The sequence below is a fragment of the Castor canadensis genome, chromosome 18 (assembly GCF_047511655.1).
Source record: "Castor canadensis chromosome 18, mCasCan1.hap1v2, whole genome shotgun sequence".
NCBI classification, from domain to species: Eukaryota; Metazoa; Chordata; class Mammalia; order Rodentia; family Castoridae; genus Castor; species Castor canadensis.
In genome coordinates, this window is record NC_133403.1 from 44,127,697 (window position 1) to 44,145,147 (window position 17,451).

General features: G+C 40.2%; 1 pseudogene; it reads left to right on the forward strand.

Moving 5' to 3' along the window:
• The first annotated feature begins 2,928 nt into the window (after positions 1-2,928).
• Positions 2,929-17,214, forward strand: LOC109700375 (transmembrane protein 132B-like; annotated as a pseudogene).
• Positions 17,215-17,451: the final 237 nt, after the last annotated feature.

Here is a 17,451-nt window from a genome sequence, read left to right on the forward strand (position 1 = left end):
ATTCCCTCATCTCTGTGCTGTCTCTCTTTGACTTTGAGCTTTTTCCACCACAGCTGTTTCTTCCTCTTCTGTGTGGCAGCAGCCATGGGCACAGGGGCAAGAGGTAGGCAAACCCACAATCCATAAATAAGTGTGAACAGGGAGCCCCTCTCCCACTGCCCCATGACAAGTGCTCTGGGAGCAAATTTGATTGGCCCTCTTGGGGTAATTCTCCATTCTTGCACTAACAACTTTGGGCAAGGGAATTGGGGAGGTGAAGGAATGTCTACCACAGTGACCAATAAGTGGGGCCTTAAAAATGTCAACCAACTAGGGTCACATGATGGGGTCAGGATACTGGACTCCAACACAGAGGGAAAAATACTCTCTCCTGGAGTTTTATTGAACAAGTTGTATTTTGGGAAACAATGCCAAAACTTGACACCACTACAATAGTTTTCATTTCATTCTTTTGTGTACTGTATATATTAAGGATTTTTAAATGGTTCCATGATCAATGAATTTAAAGAGATGCCTGGTTTCCCTGGCAGGGTCACCCTGGAACTTTGATCATATAGAAGATACTGTTTTATAAAAGGTTCTTGCCTTGCTGTGGCTCATCTTTTGATTTTTTGATTTTATGATGGTATGAAAGAGAAATGCACTCAGTAGAAATTGCACCTTGAATTGTGACTGTGATCTTTCCCTGAGCTAGAGAGATGTGCAATGATGCATACTCTTTCTTGAGGCTGGGCAGTCATGAAAGCCATGCCAATTCAGTCACACAGTCACGGAGGCAAAAGACCACTACTCTTCACTGTGCAGTGTTGCTAAGCTCTGATATTCAGTAGGTTAGGTATATCAAATGCATTTTGACTGATATTATTTTCAACTTATTATAGGTTTATTGGGACATGAGCCCATGATAAGTAGATGAGTGTTATATTTAGTGATAAAAGATGAATCCTTGGGCCTCTGTCCGGATATTTTAGGCATTGCTATAAGGTCCCAAGCTTTTATTGATAAGCAGTGAATTAGTGTTTAAAGTGAGACTCAAGCCATAAATAGTCCTCAGTCAGTTGCCCTATAGCTGTGCTTTTTCAGAATGCCTAGGATTTTCCCATGCTTAAAAAAGTAATGATTCTCATAGAGGTGCTCCATGGTGAACATGCGTCCTGTATCTGTCATAATACTTACAAACGAGAGTCATGGAATAGTTAATTCATGCCTGATTAAACAATAAACACAAAGTGTTTGGATTACATAACTCAGGTGTCTATATTAAGACTAACCTTGAGATATGGTCTGATCAAGTACACATCCACAGTTTTCCCTTCAAAACAGGGCTTCTCTGTGGGCTCCTGCCTCCTTCTCAGGAAACTACCTGCGGGTTTACTAAAATGCAGCACAGGCAGCAGTAGAGTAGCAGCAGGTCTCTCTAAGCAAGTGCAGAGAATGGATGGGGAGGAAAGCCTTGTCGCCTCACAATTCATTTGGCGAAACTGGGTCACCTGACTATTTCTGAACCAATCACTGTTGGCAGGAGGATAGCGCATGCTGACTGGCTAGGAAAGGCCTTCCTCTGCATAGGCCATTCAGATGCGAACTTCATGGGGAGAATTTGCTCACCTGAATGGCCTGCAAATTAGTGGTCTCAGGTAGCACCAAATGATAAATAGGTACTTGTCTGTTTCATGCTTAGCTGTCATAGTAGTTCACAGAGAATCACCCATCCTCTTCAGAGAGCTTTCTGAGGGACAAATGTGATAATTCATGTCATAGAAAGGTACAAAGGTAAACCGAGAATATTCATACTTTAATGTGCACAGTTTGAAACATATACATAAATATGAAGTGTACATACAAAATAGAACACTCAATAAGGAATTTAGCATGAAATTCATTACAGGAGGAGCGGTAACTTACCATTGAATTTTTACTCAGTAGCATTATGGCTGGAATATGCCTACGAGGACAAAAAAATTACAGATGTTACAAAAACTGCCTGAACTCTAGGAACCTCCAAATTAATGAATATAGAATTGCATCAAAAGTGTCAAACTCTACTAATATTGGATTATTTCCTTTTACTCAAATGTGATCGTTATTGTGACATATGAGACACATAAAGAGACCAGGTAGATGTGACCTGAGCACCAGACAGCAAACACATGGCCACATCCTAGTTCTGGTCCCCTGCAAAGGTTGTGAATGGGACCGTGCTGGGTAAGCAGATTAGCACGCAGAGTCCTCATGCTCAGAAATCCAAACAAAAGACCTAAATCCAGTTTCCAAGAAAGCTCTACCTGTATGTATTCTGCAGGCTAGGCTGAACCCTTGAGTGCTAAACAGACCACCTGCCTCTGTGGCATTTAATAGAGCAGGGGCTTCTGTATGTAAGTGGGGTTTTCAGTCTACTTTGATCTTACCTGGGGACAGGCAGAAATGGCCATCAATACATTTAAACTGAGTATTGTAATTTTGCATTGTATCACACTGTGAGAGAGCATCCAGCTCTCTTTGATACCAATTCAATGTATCAAAGGCAAAGCAGGTTTCTGCAGTCTATGAGGCTTAAAATAAGCCTGCTACATATGGAGGGTTACCTGCTGATTTTTAGGGCAGATAGTTCATTCCTAGACTATGTGCTAGTATATAAATAATATATGCTGTCTTTATTGAGTGTCTGTTTAGTCATGGTAGCTACTATACGCAAACCTTCAACACCACCTTCAGATAATATTCACGGTCATCCCTTAAGGAGTTCATCAGAGTCAAGCCATTTTAAATGGGCACACAGAGTTTTCCAGAAACAATCCCCTAAGTCTGTGTTTTCTAAGCATGGCACATGGATCACTGGTGGTCAAAAAACCCAAAATAGTATGCAGATTAGGGTTTGAAAGCCCTCAGAACCTGCTAAGGACCTTGGACGTGAATTTATAAGCCAGAATGGCAGAGGTAAGTCATGCCTGCCCAGCTCCCTACCACCTGCCTGAAGAAGAGGTCATTAACCAGTCCAGCAGATCTCCTGGCAGAGCCCGGATTCCTGGAGTGTCCTGGGAGCAGTCTCCACGAGGTGAGCTTCATTGTCACTGTCACATCGCCTCCATACCTCGGGTCTGCGGAGAGCTGGGAAGTGTAATAACATCTGGAAACAATGTGAATGGGACACACGTTTGAACTAGATAACTTTATACACTGAAAATAAAACAAAACTAGCCCACGTCAGTTTTCTGCTCCTGCCATTGGAATGACACTGCTAAGGCAAGCATTATGACTGAGGCCATAGGATTGCAGCTCTCAGGGCAAATAGGGTCCCAAGATTCACTTTCTTCCAACAGCATCATGATTATCATCTTCCTATTAGTGATCAATATTGGAAAGTGATAGATTTTGCCCCAAACCTGGGAAGGTTCTTAATCAAAACGGCCATTCAGAGAAGATGAGATATAAGCATTTAAGCCCATCTTCAGCATGTTGACGTGAGCTCTAGGTTTAAATGGAGGAAGAATTGGGACAGAGGTAAGAGTTTGTACAGTTAACTGGTCTTTATCACACTGTAGTCTGTTTGATCAGTCTCCGGTTTTGTAAGAAATCCTTATTGCTTGAGTTCCCATGAGAGGATTGATCTTCCTTGAGGATAATTTCACACTGGTGGGGTCTTTCTGTAGGCTCTGCTGTTCCTGGAATCCAAAATGACTGCAGGTTTAGGACAATAATTGAAAAATTTCTGGTACCTTTTCAGAGGCTGGAATAAAACGTTATAAAAGCTGACATTAAGATACCTGTTACTTTTCTCTTTGTGTCTTTATCCTTGAAGGAAGATGAGATAGGTAAGTGTCACAGGCTTTTAGGCACACCCTCCTTTAGTGACTAACATGTCCACATGCAGAGTTGAGCAGGAGTCTGACCCAAAATATGGAAACAGATACAAAATGAAGGCAGGGGTGGTAGACTTTTATCCTGTGTTTAGGTGTCTTGTGGATCCAAGTGCATTTCTGAAAAAGCAGGTTTTAAATTTTATATTAGTGGTGGAGAACAGGGGTTTGTAGCTCCATTATAGATACATTGTATATTTGGTATAACCACATTACTTAATTAAAAGTTATTTCTACTGATTGGCTCAGAACTTGGAGATAGAATTCTTTTAGGCAGTTCTGAAAAGGTCTGGCACAGACACGGATTTCATCCAGCACTAACAAAAGTAATCAGAAGTCAAAATTCCACAATGGCAACTCCTTTTATAATGCTAAAGGCATTACTTATGTGCTAAGCATTTCATAAAACACTTGGAGTTGGATAGATTCTGAATGCCTGGGTCTCTTGAGAAATATTTACAGACAGTGTGGGCTCAGTTGTCCAGTCTTCTCTTGGCAACAGAGACTGTATTTTGCACCTGCCAAGTCTTGTCAGCTTAGGCTTTTCAAAGTCCCTCTTGTGTACTCTCTAGTTTTGGAATAGGTGGTCACCTATTTGTATTCACTTCTTATCTTTTCCCTGAAATTATGGAGATAAACTCTCAGTGTTTGGAGCTTTATACATGGAGTTTATAAAACAGAGTTTTCTTATTCTTGCAAGTATTTTTTTTTATTCTTATGGGGCTATCTAAAGTAGTTGCCACTTGAAAAACTAAGTTTGAAAAACTTTAAAGCCCTCCCTCTTATTTTCCACCTTGAAAATCTGCTTATTCTGCCAAAATGTTTTTCTTTGATATGACTAGCTTATGTGCAAACCCTCCTCCACACCTGAGCTTGTGACTCCAGCACCTGTGCCCATAGACCTGCTTAGCAGGCTTCTCCCCAGCAGGCTGAGCTGTAGGGGGAGCTGGAGCAGGAAGGTGGGTGACATCACATGCTGGGCCCTTCCAGGCAGACACCAGTCCATCCTTTCTACTCACCATTTGATGGATATGAAACACTTGGATCTTATCCTAGTGTTTGATCTGAGGGTTGACACTCTAAAAATCTTTCTATTACCAGAATCCCAAATGAAGATGTAAATAAGCACATGTAAAATGTTGTGAGTCCTGGGGCCTAGGACGTTCTGAAATTTTGATAAGAAACAGGTTTTTGGAAGACCATTATCAAGAATGATAGACTAAAGTTACATTGAAAGTATTTAGTGAGGGCTTTTCCTTGGGGGAGGGGATCAACATTTCCTCATTTTTGCATAGAGATAGCCATTAAACAGAATCTAAAAGTGCTCTGTGCTCTTTTTGGAGGTTGGATGAGAGAAGATTGTATTTTTCTCCCTTTGGTGGGAGAAGATGTTCTGTGCTTCTCAAGTTAAAGTGAACACAGCCTCTTTTGGAGTTTTCAGTTGACAGTTGACAGTGAGTGTGTTTATCTCTCGGACTTCATAGAAACTACTGAGTAACTATAGCTAAAAGAAAATCTTCCACAATAATAGAAGAGAAAAAAATACTTTTATTATTAAATGTCCTTTAAAATCCACTGATGTGTCTCATAAGCAGTCTGTTAAGACTACTGCAGAGATTGAAAGAAATCTTCCCCTTTTCATAGCTAAGTAGTTACAACCTATTGCATACATTTTTCTCAGAATAATGATGTGAAAACTTGGTGGCCCCTTTGTCACACACAGTTCATCCTAAATTCAGTTGGTAATTGGCTTAGCCTCCTCCTCCTTTATCTAAAAGCAAAATTGTCTTCTTCCTGTCTTAATGACAGGAGCCAGGTGCCTGCAGAAGTCCCACTGAAACTGGAAGGTGGGGATCCTTACTTCCTTGATGTTTACATTGAAGAGATAGCTCCCGAGTCTTTGGTAAAACATTGCTAAGTTGTAAAACTGGCAAAAAGTTTATTTAACTTTTGAGTAGACTCACATACCTCTCAAAGGGGCAGAGAAAACTCACAATTACAAGTTTTCTAAAGTAAGTGATCTAACAAAAAGAGAAGTCTGTGTTCCTTTTCATACCCTGGAGAACGAAAATGTGCTTTTTTCTTATTTAAAAATGTATAGGCCCATATGGAGCCCTGATGTATTTGTTAGGATGGTTTAATTTGTTTAGATCCGTCTCCTCTGCTAAGCTGGATCTTCTTAAAGTAAGAATGTATCTTTATTTAATTTGTGTTCTCAGTTCTCTCCACCGGGTGCTACATTCCTAAACTATATATAACTGTTCTAATGTATAAAGAACTGAAAATAGCAAGAAAACAAATAGCCGTATTATCAAATAAACAAAGGACCAGAATACACATTTGCTTTTCCAAAAGGAGACATTCAGCTGACCAAGCGGTATACAAAAAGATGCTCAGCATTACTGATCATTAAGGAAATGCAAATTAAATCCATAACGATATTTCCTCACACCTGTTAGAAGGGCTGTTAACAAAAAGATGAAAGACACACGTTGGTAAGGGTGTGGAGCAAAGGAACCCCTTGCACCATTATTGGTGGGACTGAGAATTAGTACAAGTGTTACAGAAACAGCATGGATGTCCCACAAAAAAATTTTAAAATGCTATTCCATATGATCCTGTTACTCCACCTCAAAGGAAAATAAATCAGATCAAGAGGGACCCTGATATCATCGCCCATGTTCATTGTCACATTATTCACATCACCCAAACGTGGAATCAACCTGAGTGCCCATCAGTTTCTGAATAAATTCTGGCACAACAGAATGCAAGAAGGAATTTGTGACGATATCAGTGAACCCGGCAGACATAATGTTAAGTGAAATAAGTGAGACACAGAAAAACAAATATCATCCGATTTTATTTATATGTGAAATTGAAAAGACAGCGAGAGAGAGAAGTGACAGAAGCAGAGTAGAATGGAGAACTAGATGCTAGGAGAAAATGCCTAGGAAGATGCTTGCCAAAGAATACAAAGTTTAATTTAGATGCGAAGATTGTATTTAAGGGATTTTTTTTTGTATGTCATGGTGACTACAGTTAATGTCAATGTGTTGCATTCTTGAAAAATTCTTAAGAGGGTATAAATAAGTCATATTGCCACACAAAAAAATACATAATTTGTTTCTCTTAGTCATTCCATAATGTACACATATCTCAAAACATCATGTCGTACCCCATAAATATTTCTTTTTCAGTTAAAAAAACAAACTAAAAGAACCTTGACTTTGCATCCAGGTGACATGAGTTCAAATCCTAGTTTTGTCCCTTACGAACAGTGGGTCCTTGGCCACTTGGTCTGGTCGAACCTCATTTGTCTCAATGTTGAGGAAAAGTATTTCCTTGTAAAATTATTGTGAAGATTCAATAGACATACAGTCTTCTCAGTATCAGCGGGGATTAGCTCTAGAGAGGTGGGAGAGACTAAGGGGAAACAACACACAGGAATTCAGAAAGAAACGTATTAATGTGCAACCTGATTAGAAGTGCATGAACACTACGGTCTTCTCTTTAAGCTTCATGCTCTCCACTCAGGAATAATGTGTGTAGAAAAAATGACCCCCCCCATCCATCGTCTTCCATGCTTCAGATTATTGCTGTTCCCTAGGGATCAGGCATGCACACCTGTAAGGAAACTTTCTGGTACTCTTCCATCCTTTGGTCATAAGAGTGGACACTAAAATTCACAAGAAGCAGAAGGTTGTGTTACATGGGCTTGAAGTTACGTACCATAACTGGGAGGAACTGCTAATGTCAAAACACTGCAGCAACAAGAATGATTGGGATGTACCAGGTCCCTAAAACAAAGGGGACCACTCATCCTAAGGAATGTGTCACAGGACCCCTTCTCTTCTCTTTCCAGCATGTTCACCTCTACTAAACCAATTTTCTTCCTTCCTGAACACCTGTGCCTTTCCTATGTTTTATTACTGAATAAATATGTTTCTCTCTTACCCTGTGTCTTACCATGAAATTATTTTTCTGTGATCAAAGAACCTAAGGGTCCCCTCTTCTTGGAGATCTCCTGTATATATATATATATATATATATATACACACACACACACACACACACACACACACAATTTTTGTGCTAGGGGTACATTATGGCATTTACAAAAGTTCTTACAATATTTCAAATATATCATTCTTGAATTTACCCCCTCCATCATTCTCCTTTGTCCCCTCTCCCCTGATTCTGGAATGGTTTCAACAGGTCTCATTTTCCATTTATATAACATGTGTACACAGCATTTGCACCATATTCACCCTCTTACACCCTTTCCCCGTATCCTCCCCAAACTGCTGACAGGAGTGTAAATTAGTATAACCATCATGGAAAACAATATGGAGGCTCTTAGAGACCTCCTTGAGGCCATCACCCACCCTGAGTGACACCAGGACACCTTGTGTTGATACTCAAATCTCCCACAAAAATGGCATAATTATTGCATATAATCATATACATCTTCTGGTTCACTTTAAATCATCTCTTGATCACTCATAATACCTAGTACGCTGTAAATGCTATGTAACTAGCCATAATGCTATATTGTTTAGGAAATTAAGGCAAGAAAAATTCTGTACTTCTTCAGTGCAGTCGCCATTTTTTTCAAATATTTTCAATCTATGGTTAGTTCGTTGAACCACTAGATGCAGAACCCATGGATTCTGAGTGCCTGGTGTAGTACATACTAAATTCTAATAACCATACCCAATATGTAGCAAGGACACCATATAGGCATCATTACCTCTGCTTTTATTTCGAGTGATTTCTTGAATTTGTTTTTGTTGGTACTGTGGTTTGAACTCAGAGTCTCATGCTTGCTAGGCAGGCACTCTACCACTTGAGCTACTCCACCAGTTCTAGGGGTTTCTTAAATTTAAAATAAGGCCACCATTTTGGTATGTACATGCTTCTGAAATATCAAACTCTAAGCAATCATTTTGCAAAACTCTGTAATGAATATTAAAAATTTTATCTTGATGAAAATTGATCGTTAAAGGTTGTTTTGTAATGCAGTTTGCATAGATACATTTTCATAGAGTTTTACATGTCTTGTACATGTATGAAATACATATCATCTTATTTAGTAGCTTTTCTTCCTTCATAGATTCCCAATCTCAAATCAAGACAAGGGTGATGAGAATTGGTTACAATGCATGGTCAAGCATCTGCCATACAAGATGGAAAGGATAATACTGGGGAAAACGTGGAGGGGGTGGTTGGGCAGGTGAAATTCCTTATTCTCCTCTAAACAGAAAAGAAAACAATGCATGCTTATTATGGAACCCTTGGGTAGAAGAGACTTTTCTCCAAAGTCACACTCACCCTAAGGTAATGTAGCTGGCATGACTTTCTCAAGATAATGCTTTGCAGACCAGGTCACATGTGCTCACAAAGTAAAAAGGCATGAACCATCCATTTTTTTCTGTACGAGTTCACATTGCCTTGTACTCTGACAACATTAGAAAGCCTAGTGTTTGATTCTCCTTGTCCCTTTTGGGCATCAGACAGCCCTGCAAGCATGCTTTAACCCAATGGCAGGCTCTGTCTGGTAGTTTTCCAAGTTTGTGTCTCTTTTCTTCTCATTTTTCTCCCTCCTGTCACACATTTAATGTTTGAGGTGACACAGCTGGGTCTGAATTCCACATCCAAAAGGCACACTTGGTCCTTTGGATCCAACATTCGTCAACTTTATGGGCAACCTTGTTAAGTCTAGGTTTATCCCTTATCCCCTATAGCCTTCCCTTCATTGTAGAAAGTTTCTTCATTCTTCTCAAAAATGAAGACAAAATACCTTCCTCTCCTTTCCTTACTAATAATGATTCTTGTAGAACTGAACATTATGGCATTACAGGAAATTGTGGTGATGGACTGAATACATCAATTCACAGTGATCAAATGTTCTCTATCCAGCACTGTGCTACTTGTGGGATCCACAGTAATGACAGGACTGGGGAGATTCCTGTCCTTATGGAAAGAAGCATCTATTGGAAGAGAAAAATGAACAATAAGCATGTCAATAAGCATGGCTAGTTCAGGTAACAATATTATCAAAATGATGGTGATTAATTATAGATAAAGAGTAACTCATTTGGGCAGGGTACAATTTTGGCTTTGAAAGTCCTGAATGAATGCCTGTGAATAACACTGTCTGAGTTGGACTCTCAAACCATCTATTTATGCTTTGGGCTGCAAGTAACAGAAAACCCTGACTCAATATCCTTAATCAAATAGAAAATTTGCATTGCTTCAACCCTAGTTGATTGACTCTTCCAGGGCTGGTTAACTCTGTGATTCCATGAGGTCATCAGCTCCTTAGATTATTTTCTTCTTCCTGTCTCTGTGTCCTCCCCATGTCAACATGTTCCTTGGGATGCAGAAGTTCCAGGAAATCCTATGTGATGTGACACATCCAGAGGGATAAGAAGAACCATGGTATGGTCTCTTTTCACAGCAAGAAACCCTTTTCCAGAAACATCCACTAATAGAGGACCAAATCATCTCATATCCTCATTTTTTCATTTTTTGAATTTTACTTTTATTAGTGTAAACTAACTATATGAAGGGGGCTTCATTATGATGGTCATATACACCTAGCAATGATGTACTTTGATCAAATTCACCCCCTCTATTACTCTTTCTTTTTTAAAAAAATCATTGTTTCTTCCTTTATTTTTTCTTTTTTAATTATTTTTCAAATTAGGACATATTCATTTTACAGGGGTTCTCCATTGTGACAATTCCAGATAGACTTATACTGTACATTGGTTAGATCACCCCACTGTCTCTGTCCCTCGGCCTCCTCTCCACCTCAGTTAAAGCAATTGCAAGAGGTTTCTTTGTTCTATTTCAAATAAGTATATGAAGTCCATCCACCATATTCCCTCACCTGAATTTCCTTCATTCACCATCCGACCTCCCACAAGTACCCCCCTCACTGTACCTATTTTACAGTCCTGTCTTTCACTATTAATATTTAAGCTGATATTCAAAGGAGACAATATTTCCCCCTGTGGGTAACTTTACTTTGGTCCATTCAATCCCTTACATTGCTCTCCCTTACCCCTTTACCTCCCACCACCCATTTTTCAACAGTTTTCAATACACAACCTTACACCTTTGCCTTCACAGATGTTATGTTTTACAATATTACTGAGGCTCCATCATTCCCTTTTCCTTTCCCTCTTTCCCCAAGTTCCGTAGTGTAGTTAACTATTACAAACATGTCTATGTATATGTTTTATTACTCTTTCTTAATCCTCCCCCACCTCTACCTTTTTCAAAATCAGTTTTAAGTGGGACTCTATTTATCTTTTCATACACATTGCGCACACACACATATAAGATGTATTTCAATCATACTTACTTACCCTCATCACCCTCTCCTTTCCCTCTTAAACCCATCCCTGGAAAGAAAGTAGCATATGGCAAATGAAGATGACTAATTTTTCTGAATAAAATGTTGGTTATTTTAGAAAATAATAAATTATATGTTTGTGGGGGTGAGCATAAACTAATGATAACACCACTGGGCTTAAATATATTTAGCCTGGTCTAAAATGGTTTTTTTCTGAAAATAAAACACAACTGTTTACACTTTTTCCAAGAAGATTTCAAATGAAAGGCTGGATTTCTGTTGACAAATTGGGAGGTGGTACTTGGGCTCTACATAGCTGGAGTTGCCAGTGCAGCACCAGACGATGGAGGGTGCCATTCAAGAAGACTGCCTGGCTCAGGGCTGACTCCAGACTGCTGCTTTAGGAATATGTTGTCTTTATCCAAATATCTGACCAAGAAACATGGTGGCCCCTATTAAAGCAGTGTGCATTCAGAAACTTGGCTGGTAGCATTTTCACAAAGCCAGTCACAGCAACAGAAAGCTTGTTTTATAATAGCTTTTACTAGTTCCACTGCAGAGTCTATAAAGAGACAGACTATAAATACCCAGAGGGGAAAAAATACACGCAGAAGAAAAGAAGGAAACTTTCTCAAATACCATCAGAAATAAGTGATATTTTTCTGTTATTGTTGTTTGCCTTGACTTTAGAAACAGTTATCAGCTCAAGAAATTAAGCATTTTTGAGGTAATGAATTCCCAGCATGGGGGCCTAATGAGTGAACTGATATCTGCCTGGAGCAGAATACCTGATTTTTGAGGCAAAATAAAAGCTGTAATGAGGGATTAAAGTGTCCATCCTGTTGGGTAAACAGAAAGTGAATTAGAGAGGAAAGTATGTCTGTCTTATAAAGCTTAACAGCCACTTAAGTGGATGACATCATTGGGGAAGACAGAGTTGAGGGTAATGACCACTCTCCTCATCTCCCTGCCTGGCATCTGATCAGATTTAAAAAGGTGGAAAGGAACGGTCCTGGCTTTTGATCAGACGTAAGCAGACATCATCCAGGCTGGGAGTGCTGGGGCAATCTGGAGCAGGTAAAAAATGACAAGAGTAGCTGATGTTTTCCTGAGAGCTGCTGACTTACCAGACACCACTCCAAACAACATTTGCTAATCAATTGACTTAATTCTTATAATAACCCAAAAGGTGACATACAAGTCACCCAAAAATGTGACTTCTGTTATAAGCCTATTCTCTAGACAAAGAATTCAAGGTAAAAGTTCTGGGCTCCAAACACAACAATGGGATTGGACTTTGAGCACATGATAAAAGCGAGAGCACACAAGGGAGGGGTGAGGATAGGTAAGACACCTAAAAAACTAGAGAGCATTTGTTTCCCTTAATGCAGAGAAACTAAAGCAGATACCTTAAAAGCAACTGAGGCCAATAGGAAAAGGGGACCAGGACCTAGAGAAAAGGTTAGATCAAAAAGAATTAACCTAGAAGGTAACACCCACGCACAGGAAATTAATGTGAGTCAATGCCCTGTATAGCTATCCTTATCTCAACCAGCAAAAACCCTTGTTCCTTTCTATTATTGCTTATACTCTCTCTACAACAAAATTAGAAATAAGGGCAAAATAGTTTCTGCCGGGTATTGAGGGGGAGGGGGGAGAGGGAGGGGGCGGAGTGGGTGGTAAGGGAGGGGGGTGGGGGCAGGGGGGAGAAATGACCCAAGCCTTGTATGCACATATGAATAATAAAATTTAAAAAAAAAAAGAAAAAAAAAGATCTGGGCTCAAATAGTGCAGTTTTAATGCTTGGCACAATTTTTGGTAGAGGTCAAGATAGCAAGTATTCTATTTTATTTTTTTGTCCATTAAGCTATGCTTAGATCATTCTAGAGATTCTACAACCCTCATCTCCAACATTTTCAAATTCTTCTTGTGATCCTGTTCCAAAGTCTTCTGAACCACATCATCAAAGCAATAACCCCACTTCTGTGGGGTGAATTTTCTGTGCTAGTTTCTTTATTTTTCTTTGTGAAAAATACTTGAGAGAAACAATTTTCAAGGAGAAGAGATTTAGTTTGCTCACAATCAGAGGTTTTGGACCATGACCAGCCGGCTTTGTTGTTTCTGAACCAGTGGTGAGACAGAGCATCATGGCGGAAGGGCATTGTAGGATAGAGCTAATAATCCTGATGGCAGCCTAAGCAGAAAAGAAATAGATACTATGGTCCCAAAACACCTTTTAAGGACACTCCTGCTAGAGACCTACTTCCTCTAACCAGGCCCCACATCTTAATACCCCATTGGTGATTTTACTGTCCTCATGATCCAATCACCTCTCAGTGGGAGGGAGCAAGTCTTCAACACCTGAGCCTTTTAGGGGGACAAGTCCAATCCCAATCACAAGTGGGACTCTTTAAACACACCAATTCCTGGCTCCAGCCACTGGCATTCTAGCTTAATTGCTATGGTTTCCCACTGGTCACAGGAATGTTCAAAACTTCCTCAGTGCACTGTAATGTGTGACAACGTTTGGGAACCACTGATTCCCACTTCCAATCCTATAACTGCCTATCTCATCCTTGGATTTTCCATTTGAGTGAACACAGGTTGAAAACTTTGCTTTCTGGGTATAGGGTAGAAACAACATTCAAGCACACCACAAAAACCATCCGGCACAAGGTGAATGAACAGACTGAGAAGTGAATCCGTGGACGGTCATGTCTGACTGCTACAGGAGCCAGCCCATTTCATTTCACTCTAAACAGTCACATAGAATCTGAAAACTGGACCATGTGAAAATTCTCACCAATGAGGACATTTCCATTGCTTTGGTTTGTTTGTACTCCTGGCCAAAGAAGGAGAGCGATGACGAGGAAGAAGTTTCAGCACATCTGGGTGCTCATCCCCATCCAGTTTATCCTGAGTCACTGGACTTAGGTCAGCTGACCTACATGTTGGACTCTGGCTGGATATCATGGACCTCATGATTCAGTCATCATCAACCAGAAGGACCCTTGCTAGTGGGGATTTAGGTTTAACTACCATGAAGCTATGACACTATTCCAAAGTTCAGACCCATTATTTGTACAGGTCCATATATAAGAGTGTGTGAAGCAATCCTATGTATGTGTGTACTTGTGTGTGAGAAAATAATATAAAACAATATGCAGGAATAATCAATCTTGATTTCCCATATTCAGAAACTAATTGTTAATGAAGTAAGCACAGAAAGTCTTTTGCAATTAGAGATATTATTGAGATAAATTTCCTGTTCTTTTGACAAGTGGATTCTATGTGAAAACATTAACTGAGGGCTGGGATGTAGCTCAAGTGATAGATGTGTGAAGCCCTGGGTTTAATCCTCAACACCCCAAGGAAAACCAACTGAAATCAATCTTATTTTCCTGATTTAGCCATTACTAGTTCCAGGGCTTGGCAATACCTGGAGACATTTTTAGTTGTCACCTTTGGGGGAAGGTGTTGATACTGGATCCAGTGGGTAGAGGTGAAGGTTACTTCCCACCAAAGCATAACAAAACTCTATCAACCCCAAATATTAATTTTGCTCAGGTTGAGAAATCTTGCCAAATACAATACTCAACTTTTGGTAAATCATTAATGCAAATTAGTGAAATTTTGTATACTTGTTATTTTCTAACTAAAATCTGATTATTTAATGTTGTAGGGTTTGGATTGCATAGCAAGTGTAGGATGTTTGAACAATGGCCTGATGCACAAACAGTTCCCATACTACACTAAATTATAGGGGTATTGGAAGAGAATGTTGATGGCCCTATCAGACCAGGAGTTCAAAATGATTCTGTCAGACAGAGTCCTGACCTTCCTCATTCTCTTCTCAGTTTCCTCACCTTTCTCTGGCTCCATCCTGGCTGAGAAGACAGTGATTGTCCTGAATGATTAGGTCACCATTGTGGATCTGGGTGTGCAGTTGGTGACTGGCTTATCTTGCCCTACAACCTCACAGAGCAGACAAAAGGGCCATCGTCTCCACAGCAGCTGCCCAGGATGTTCTCCAAGACCCACAGCAGGTGAGATTCCCAGAGGCCCTGTGTACCTAGTCTGTGAGGTCAGCTCCACTCTTAGTTATGGTGCAAAGGAGGTCACTAGAGCACTCAGGCAGGGCTGTCACCTCTTGGAGCTCCTTCCTGCTTCTGACTCAGCTGCCCTGTGTCTGGAGAAAGCATGAGAGGCTTAGCTACATTTTCCTCTACTAAAGCTTTTACACATTGACTACAAGCCCATGTGCCATTTGCTTTCCAGCAGGCTTACATGTGCTAGGTATACTCTGATAAGAGACTGGGGCCAAAGGATCACAGGGGTTCACTTTTCTAAAACAAGCAATACTTAGTAAATAGAAAATTCTATTTCAGCTCTACAAACAAGTGTGGCTAATAGGCACACAATTTCTACTGGTTTATGTTAATTGTGGAAAATCTAAACCTCTGTTCCAGCTTTAAATTTGTAGCAAATTGACTTCACTTATGCCAAGGTCACTGTGTCTTTCAAACATCTCAGTTCCCTATCATGCAGCTTTTCTGTGATACTTCAAGCTGAGTCTGTCTTCCTAATAAAGGATGCTTGACGTGACATTATCTTGAGCGGTAGCCTGATTAGTTGCACCTGAAACTGATTCGGCTGCATCATGTGATCTTTCAAACTCATTTCAGAAACATCAAAGTCAAATTCTGTTATATGACATTCAATCAGTTAATATACACATGGCTGCATTCATTAAAGGTTTCATTTGTTCTACATACCATGGGGGCCACAAGCACATTGTTGATGCCATTTTTTTGGAGGACAGACTGTGTTCCAGATTTTAAAACATAGAGGTTTATTTTTCTCAGTTTGTATCTTGAAGACATATAGAAACCACATTTGTGTACATGTTTATAAATATGATGAAACCTGATTAAGACATCATGCTTTGGTTTCATTTTTGTTAGGACATAATAGTCAGTTCTTGGATTTTGTTCAGCGGTAGCTCAGAGTGACACCTTTAGATATTTATGATCCTAAGGGGTTTTCAGTAAGTGTTTAATCATTGGATGGAATAGTGTTGTCTGTCCAGCCAAACTTTCAGTCCTAATGACCTGTCATGGCTGCAAAGGGTGAAGACCAAAGGCCCCTAATGATGTTACAAATGATGTCTAATGAACATGGTCAGAAGACTAAGAGAAAACAAAAGTGAAGGTCAAATTTGGACCCAGTACTGATGACCAGTAAGTCATAAATCAGAAATATAAATACCACCTCAGAAATTCCATCCAGCATGCAGGAAACCAGGAATGAGCAGTGCAGGAATGACTCCAACATGGTGCACCTGCTGGCCAAGAGGACAGGACCAAGAAGAGCATCACTCCCATGTCTCCTATGGAAGAAAGGGACAAGAAGCTACTCAGAGGCCTTCAAAAGCTTCCCCACTTCAAGGGAAGTTACTGGAACTCATTAACCCTGATGACCTTACAATGATCTCAAGGGGATTATTGCACCTGGAGATCAGTATGTGCATTCTGGTCTCCTTAGTTAACTGTGTGGCATTTGCCAGCTGTGAGCAGGGCAACACCCCCCATTTCCATGACTGGATCTCGCTTGAGGATGAGGTGGAACTTTTGGAGAATCCAGGGACATTGCTCTCTCCTCGGAGGAGTGCACCACCATGATAGACAGGGGGCTGCAGTTCTAGAAGAACTTCCTGCCGAATGGCAGTTCCTAGAAGACTTCCATAGCCAGCTTCTCAGATCTTCTGACTACATCTATGACAAGGAGATGAAAAAGGAACCCATAAATCCTTCAGGCCCAAAGAGGTAGAAAGTCAAGTTTACTTCTTACACCACCATCCTCCCAGAGGATGATGGCCCATACACCATTCTGCTTGACAGTGATGACAACCTCAATTGGATCTGCAGAGATACAGGGTTGGGAGACTCACAGGACTTCAGAGACTACGTGGAAAGACTGCCAAACCAGATGTGAGTGCCTTTCTTATGCTTGTAATCACCTTTATGCCTTCTGTTTTTGAAAGAGTTGGGGTAGTAAGCTTGGTCAAAATAGGGGGTAACTTAACACAGCTTAAATAGTGGAGGTCTGAAGGGATTCCTTTCTAAGCAGATGTGAGAGGCTTGAAGAGATAAATAGATGGTTTCTAAGCCAAGAAGTGCCTCTAGGACAACCACAAGAAAATACTGGAAACCCTATAACACAGCAATTTTA